Below are 8,468 nucleotides of genomic sequence, written 5' to 3' on the forward strand. Positions count from 1 at the left end.
ATTGATCACCGCAACCTCCAACTCAATGCCCAAGCCATGAATGCCTTGTTCAACTCTTTGAGCCAAGAGGAGTTCGATAGAGTGAGCAACCTTGAGACCGCATATGAGATTTGGAACAAGTTGGCGGAGATCCATGAGGATACAAGTGAGTACAAGGATGCCAAGCTTCATTTCCTCAAGATCCAATATGAGACATTCTACATGTTGCCTCATGAGAGTGTGAATGACATGTATGGGAGGCTCAATGTCATTGTGAATGATCTCAAGGGGCTTGGGGCAAACTACACCGATCTTGAGGTTGCCTAAAAGATGCTTAGAGCCCTACCGGAGAAGTATGAGACCCTTGTCACCATGCTCATCAACTCCGACATGTCAAGAATGACACCCGCAAGCCTCTTGAGGAAGATCAACACCAATGACATGTACAAGTTGAAGAAGAAGGAGATGGAGGAAGCCTCACCCTCCAAGAAGTGCATTGCTCTCCAAGCCGAAGTTGAAGACAAGAGCAAGAGCAAGGTGAATGAAGTCAATGAGGACTTGGAGGAAGAGATGGTCCTTCTTGCTAGAAAGTTCAATGATCTCTTGGGAAGGAGAAAGGAGAGAGGAAGGGGCTCCAACTCAAATAGGAGAAGACATAGAAGACCCAACAAGACTCTCTCCAACTTGAGGTGTTTTGAGTATGGTGAGAAGGGACACTTTGCTTCCAAGTGCCCTTCCAAGGACGATGATGGAGACAAGTCATCCAAGAAGAAGAGTGGAGGCTACAAGCTCATGAAGAAGCTTAAGAAGGAAGGGAAGAAGATTGAGGCTTTCATCGGGGAATGGGACTCAAATGAGGAGAGCTCCGCCTCATCCGGGTCCGAGGAAGAAGGTGGTGATGATGCAAGCTCCAAGAAGAAGAAGATGGCCGTTGTTGCCATCAAGGAGGCTCTATCACTCTTCGCTCCACTTTGTCTCATGGCAAAGGGCTCCTCTAAGGTAACATCTCTTAGTGATAGTGAGAGTGATGATGATTGTGATGGTGTTTCCTATGATGAGCTTGTGAGTATGTTTGAGGAGCTCCATGCTTATAGTGAGAAGGAGATTGTCAAGTTCAAGGCCCTAAAGAAGGATCATGCTTCTTTGGAGGTCTTGTATGAGGAGTTAAAGACCTCTCATGAGAGACTCACCATTTCTCATGAGAAGCTTAAGGAAGCTCATGACAACCTCCTTTCCACTACTCAACATGGAGCTCACATTGATGTTGGCATATCTTGTGATTTGCTTGATGATAGTGCTACTTGCCATATTGCTCATGTTGCATCATCTAGCATTTCTACCTCTTGTGATGATCTTATGGATATGCCTAGCCCTAGCTCTAGCTCTAGCTCTTGTGTTTCTATTTGTGATGCCTCACTTGTTGTTGAGAACAATGAGCTTAAGGAGCAAGTGGCTAAGCTCAACAAGAGTTTGGAGAGATGCTTCAAGGGTAAGAACACTCTTGACAAGATTTTGAGTGAGCAACAGTGCATCCTTAACAAGGAGGGACTTAGATTCATTCCAAAGAAGGGTAAGAAACCTTCTCACCGTGCCACTCGTTTTGTCAAGAGCAATGGTAAGTATTGCTCCAAGTGTCGTGAGGTTGGGCATTTGGTGAGTGATTGCCCCGGTGGTAAGCCTCCTAAGACATGCATGTTCGATTCTCATTATATGCTTAGGAAGGCTTATGATGGTAGTATTGTTGCTAGATATGTGGGTTCCCCTATACTCGATGGTAAAAAGAATGTCATTTGGGTGCCCAAAGCTTTGGTCTCTAACCTCCAAGGACCCAAACAAGTTTGGGTACCTAAAAGAGCTTGATCTTCTTTTGTAGGTGAACTACCGCACCGGTGGGAGCCATTGGGTGCTCGATAGTGGATGCACTCAACACATGACCGGTGATAGGGCTATGTTCACCACATTTGAAGTAGGAGGGAATGAACAAGAGAAAGTGACATTTGGAGACAATAGCAAAGGAAAGGTAACTGGGTTAGGTAAAATTGCTATCTCCAATGATTTGTCAATTGATAATGTCTCTCTTGTTAAATCTCTAAATTTCAATTTGCTTTCGGTTGCTCAAATTTGTGATCTTGGCTTGTCATGTGTCTTCTTCCCACAAGAAGTTATTGTTTCTAGCCTTCTTGACAAGTCTTGTGTGTTCAAAGGTTTTAGATATGGAAATCTTTATTTGGTTGATTTCAGTTCTAGTGAAGCATATTTCAAAACTTGTTTAGTTGCAAAAACTTCATTGGGTTGGCTTTGGCATAGGAGGCTAGCTCATGTTGGCATGAATCAATTGAGCAAACTTTCAAAACGTAATCTAGTTGTGGGCTTGAAAGATGTGAAGTTTGAGAAAGATAAGCTTTGTAGTGCTTGTCAAGCCGGCAACCAAGTCGCATGTTTTCATCCTACTAAGAGTATCATGTCCACATCTAGACCATTGGAGCTCTTGCATATGGATTTGTTTGGCCCAACAACCTATAAGAGCATTGGTGGTAATAGTCATTGTCTTGTGATTGTTGATGATTATTCTCGCTATACTTGGGTGTTATTTTTGCATGATAAGTCTATTGTTGCCGAGCTTTTCAAAAAGTTTGCAAAAAGGGCCCAAAATGAATTTAGTTGCACTCTTGTGAAAATTAGAAGTGACAATGGTTCCGAATTTAAGAATACCAATATCGAGGACTATTGTGATGATCTTGGTATCAAACACGAACTTTCTGCTACCTACTCACCTCAACAAAATGGTGTAGTGGAAAGGAAAAATCGTACATTGATTGAGATGGCAAGGACTATGCTAGATGAATATGGTGTTTCCGATTTCTTTTGGGCAAAAGCCATAAACACCGCTTGCCATGCAACCAATAGGCTTTATTTGCATCGTCTCTTGAAAAAGACTTCCTATGAGCTAATTGTTGGGAGGAAGCCAAATGTTGCCTATTTTTGAGTTTTTGGTTGCAAGTGTTATATTTACCGAAAGGGTGTTAGACTAACCAAATTTGAAAGTCGGTGTGATGAAGGGTTTCTTCTAGGTTATGCCTCAAATAGCAAGGCATACCGGGTCTACAACAAGAACAAAGGTATTGTGGAAGAAACCGCCGATGTTCAATTTGATGAGACTAATGGCTCCCAAGAGGGGCACGAGAATTTGGATGATGTAGGTGATGAAGGCTTGATGAGAGCTATGAAGAACATGTCTATTGGAGATGTCAAGCCTATTGAAGTGGAAGACAAGCCATCCACCTCCACTCAAGATGAGCCATCTACTTCCGCTTCGCCAAGTCAAGCTCAAGTTGAAGTGGAGGAGGAGAAGGCACAAGATCCACCTATGCCTCCAAGAATACACACCGCTCTTTCCAAGGATCACCCAATTGACCAAGTGTTGGGTGACATTAGTAAGGGTGTTCAAACTCGATCTCGTGTCGCTTCGATTTATGAACATTACTCGTTTGTTTCTTGTCTTGAGCCAAAACATGTAGATGAAGCTCTTGGTGATTCGGATCGGATGAATGCTATGCATAAAGAGCTCAACAACTTTGCAAGAAACAAGGTGTGGACTTTGGTTGAAAGACCTAGAGACCACAATGTCTGTCACATCCTAAAAATTTCAAATATATAAATTGTTGTTTAATTGGAATTATTAGAATTGATTATAAAAGCCTAGAAGAGAAGATCTAATTTTAAATAATAAATTCCAATATAAAATGGGGCCAGATAAAATTTTATTAAATACTTTGCTTAATTCTATAATTCCTAGATTTTTCTGGGATTTATTTGAGCTAAGGAAGTATTTTTAATAAATGGAATTGCATTTCATGAATAATTTAAATTGGAAAAAGTTTCAAAAAGTCTCTTTTGGCTTTGGGCCGAAAGTCGGCCCAAAACCCTCTCTCTCTCCTCCTCGGCCCAAGTCGGCCCAGTCCGCAGCCGCCGTTCGCGCGCGTCCGCCCGCTGACAGGTGGGGCCCGCCTGTCAGGGTCGTCGTCTTCCTCGCGCCGCCGCCGCCCGAAACCCTAGCGTCGCGCCGCCGTCGTCTCCTTCCAAATCCGGCCGATCCTTTCCGTTTTCGATGAAATCAATAGAGGGGAAATGATCTTCGGGACCTCCTCTACCTTTTCCCTTTTGGAACTTTATCTAAATCGCTTTGGAAATTCGTGGATTCGATCTCGAATCGGATTCGTCTCTCTCTCCCGAACCCTAACCTTTCCTTCGCGTCGCCGGTCGCCGTGGGCCTTCGCCGCCGCCTCCTTGCCCCTTTAAAAGGATCCCCGGTGTCTCCGCTACCCGTCGCCACCCTCGCCTTCGCCTCTCGTAGCCGGTAGAGCTCTAGCACCGTGTAGCTTAGCGCCGCCGTCGCCGCCGCCGCTCCAGCCGTGCGCCGCCGTCGCTCCAGTCGTCGCCGTCGCTCGGGAAGGCCGCCGTCGTGGTCGCCGTCGCGTCGCCGACCTCGTCCGCCCCTCCGCCGTCGCTGTCGACCGCCGGAACATCGTCGCCGTCGTCAAGCCGGAGGTCGCCGCCGCTTCTTCTTCGCCGCTGTTGCCGACCGTTGTTCTTCCGCCGTTTCTTTGGTCACCGGTGAGTTCGCCGTGCCGTCCGCTACCCGTAGGTGCTCTCCGTTCGCGCCGCCGCGCCGTCGTTCGCCGGCGAGCTCGCGCGGTTCGGTCGCCGCCGGAGGTGACGTCACCGCTGACGCCATCGGTGCCGACCACTGTGGTCTGGCTGTGGACCGATCGATCCCGGCCGTTCGTTTTGGATGGATCGATCTCGGCCGTCCGTTCTCGTGAACCGTCGCCGTGCACCCGGTCCACCGCAAACCCTAGCCGCTGACGCAATAAATCCTCTTTTCCTTTTCAAAAATAATTCATTATTGCGTCATAATTCAATTAAAATCCATATAAGTGTTTTAATCCGATTTAATCTTTAAAAATTCATAACTAATTCATCTTAGCTCGGATTTAGTTGGTTCAAGTCTCTAAATTTTTCTAAAATTGAGATCTACATGTTAAAAATATCCACATGTACTGTTCATACTTGTTTATGTGCTGTTTTGGTGTTTTGCTCTTTTTTGTTTAGATTCCGACGTTTCCGGAGAGTCCGTTTTCGCAGGAGAAGAATTTGAAGAGTTCCAAGGCCAGCAAGGCAAGTCACACAGATCCCAAACAACCCCTTTGAGCATGTTAATCCCATTTAAAGCTATTGTTTCTATTCAACTATTGCATTTATTTTCGAATGTCATTGGGTGGAATTAACCTATTGTTTGTTATAGCCCTTTTGTTCTTGATTACTTTATTCCTTGATACCTTGGGTTCTTATAAATTGACTAGTTGAGCTTTATATTGGTTCAGCTAGATATTAGATGTGATTGCTTAGCCATGCTTAGAAACTTTAGCACACTATTGGGATAACTTATGACTCACTATTATTTAATGATGGCTTAATGATGACTCATGATGGTTAATCATGATTGGTAAATTAATTAATTTGCCAACTAAAACCTGATAATGGTGGGTTGTGAGCACATGGTTTTGATGGTCGTGCTCATGACAATTAAGGACCGGTTCACGAGTTTCGGTTGTGAAACATTAACCGTGCCAACCACAAGCCAGCGTGGGCAACGGCTTTACCTTTTGTATAGCATGGTTCATGGCGGGGCACCAGACTGAGAAGTGGCGGAGATAAGCCCACGGGGGTCGCTGGGGAGTCCATGCGTTGTTTATAAGGGGGTGATTATGATCCAGGAACGGTGCGCTGTGGTGGATTGTGTTGTGCGAGGGGTACTGTCACAGCTCCTTTCTGAGGTACCGTGGTGGTATCAAGGCGCATGGTGACATGTCGTGGGGCTGTGTCTTGTGGGTACAGTGGTACACCTCTGGTCAGAGTAAAACTATTCGAATAGCCGTGCCCGCGGTTATGGGCGGGTCTAACAATGTCTTTCGTGATTAGTCTCACACCTCTCATCATAATAAAAGATACTATGACTGGTAATAATTTGATTAGCTCCTGGTTTGGAATGGAATATTCCTGGTTTGGAGATAGAACTGTGCAGCCGGGATTGGTTGTTCAGAATGGTTGGGCCTATGCAACAGGGTATGTTGTATAGCGTTGGATTAATATTGTTTAATTATTACTCAACTGTTTTACTAAATTCTGAAATGTTTATTAAATGCTGTTTATGCAAATGAAACCCTACTATGCCATCCTTTGTTATCCTGTGCACTTGCATATTTGCTGCGTGGCTTGCTGAGTATGTCATATACTCACCTTGCAATCATTCATCAGAGGAGGAGTTCTACAGTGATGCTGATGGTGTGGAGGATTAGGTGTAGCCCTGGTCAAGCTGCCTGTGGAGTGGAATCGTCTGCGCCGTTTATCTTATTTTCCGCTGCTTAGATCTTTATTGATTGAGAGGAACTATCTACCTCTGTAATGACATTTTATTCGCTTATTAATTAGAGTAATAATTGTACTCTATTACCAATTTGTTATTGTGTGCCTCGGCTGATTCCTGGACGAGGGTTCGCGCACATGTAAGCGTTTGGAATTTTGGATAGAAATTCCGGGCGTGACAATGTCATAGGGACAAAGTGGATCTTTAGGAACAAACAAGATGAGAACAGATTAGTGGTGAGAAACAAGGCAAGGTTGGTGGCGCAAGGTTTCACACAAGTTAAAGGTTTGGACTTTGGTGAAATTTTTGCCCCCGTGGCAAGACTTGAGGCTATTCGCATCCTTCTTGCATTTGCATCATGCTTTGATATAAAACTATTTCAAATGGATGTGAAAAGTGCTTTTCTAAATGGTGAAATTGCCAAACTTGTCTTTGTTGAACAACCTCCCGGTTTTGAAGATCCTAAAAATCCTAACCATGTTTACAAACTCTTAAAAGCTCTTTATGGTTTAAAACAAGATCCTAGGGCTTGGTATGAAAGATTGAGAGATTTTCTTTTATCAAAGGATTCCAAAATTGGAAAAGTTGACACCACTCTTTTCAACAAAATCATTGGTGATGATTTCTTTGTGTGTCAAATTTATGTTGATGACATCATATTCGGTTCTACTAATGAGGTATTTTGCAAGGAATTTGGTGATATGATGTCTAGGGAATTTGAGATGTCCATGATTGGAAAGTTGAGCTTCTTCCTTGGACTTCAAATCAAGTAACTCAAGGATGGGACGTTTGTGAGCCAAACCAAGTACATCAAGGATCTACTCAAGAGGTTTGGCTTGGAGGATGCGAAGCCCATCAAGACACCTATGACAACCAACGGGCATCTCGACCTTGATGAGGGAGGTAAACCGGTAGATTTAAAGCTTTATCGTTCCATGATTGGTAGCTTGCTTTACCTTACCGCATCTAGGCCGGATATCATGTTTAGTGTTTGCATGTGTGCACGGTTTCAAGCCGCTCCTAAGGAGTGTCACTTAGTGGCCGTGAAAAGGATTCTAAGATATTTAAAGCATTCCTCTACTATTGGCTTGTGGTACCCAAAAGGTGCTAAATTTAAGCTTGTTGGCTATTCCGATTCGGATTATGCCGGTTGCAAAGTGGATAGAAAGAGCACATCTGGTAGTTGCCAAATGCTTGGTAGATCCCTTGTGTCATGGTCATCCAAGAAACAAAACTCCGTAGCCCTCTCTACTGCCGAGGCGGAATATGTTTCGGCGGGTAGTTGTTGTGCCCAATTGCTTTGGATGAAACAAACCTTGTTGGACTATGGCATATCCTTCACCAAAACCCCACTCCTATGTGACAATGATAGTGCCATAAAAATAGCCAATAAACCGGTCCAACATTCTAGAACCAAGCATATTGACATTCGCCACCACTTCCTAAGAGACCATGCTGCCAAGTGTGACATAGTCATTAGCCACATAAGAACCGAGGACCAACTAGCCGACATCTTTACCAAGCCTCTTGATGAAACCCGCTTTTGCAAGTTGAGGAATAAGTTAAATGTCATAGATTTCTCTAATGTGGTTTGAGATGGTGCACCATGGTTGCTTCTTTTGCATTTTGTATATTTGCTCCTATTTGCTCTTATGCTTTGGACTTATTGCCATTTGGTTCTTCATTGCGAAAATGGAGCATGTCACATTAAGGGGGAGTTTTGGACTCTTGCATGTGCTCTACTTCCTTTTATATGTGAGCAAATCAACTAAAAGTGCTAGTAGTGTTTTTCAAAATGCCCAAGTCAACATAAGTCAAAACTTTTGCAAAATCAATGAAATTTGAAAACTATCTCTTGGAAAATATTTCAAAAGGGTCCCTATATGTTTTCCAAGCCTCACATTGCTAGAAAAATGATTTTTGAATGAAAAATGCCATTTTGGCTCTCTTTTGAAGAATCTAGATTCTTGTTTTTGGCCAAAATGAGATTAAACCCCAAAATGAGTTTGAGAAGAAATCTGAGAAAAGATTCAAAACAAAGTTGGTAGAGAGGAGGATTTGA

This window comes from Oryza glaberrima, chromosome 7 (assembly GCF_000147395.1).
Source record: "Oryza glaberrima chromosome 7, OglaRS2, whole genome shotgun sequence".
Lineage (NCBI taxonomy): Eukaryota > Viridiplantae > Streptophyta > Magnoliopsida > Poales > Poaceae > Oryza > Oryza glaberrima.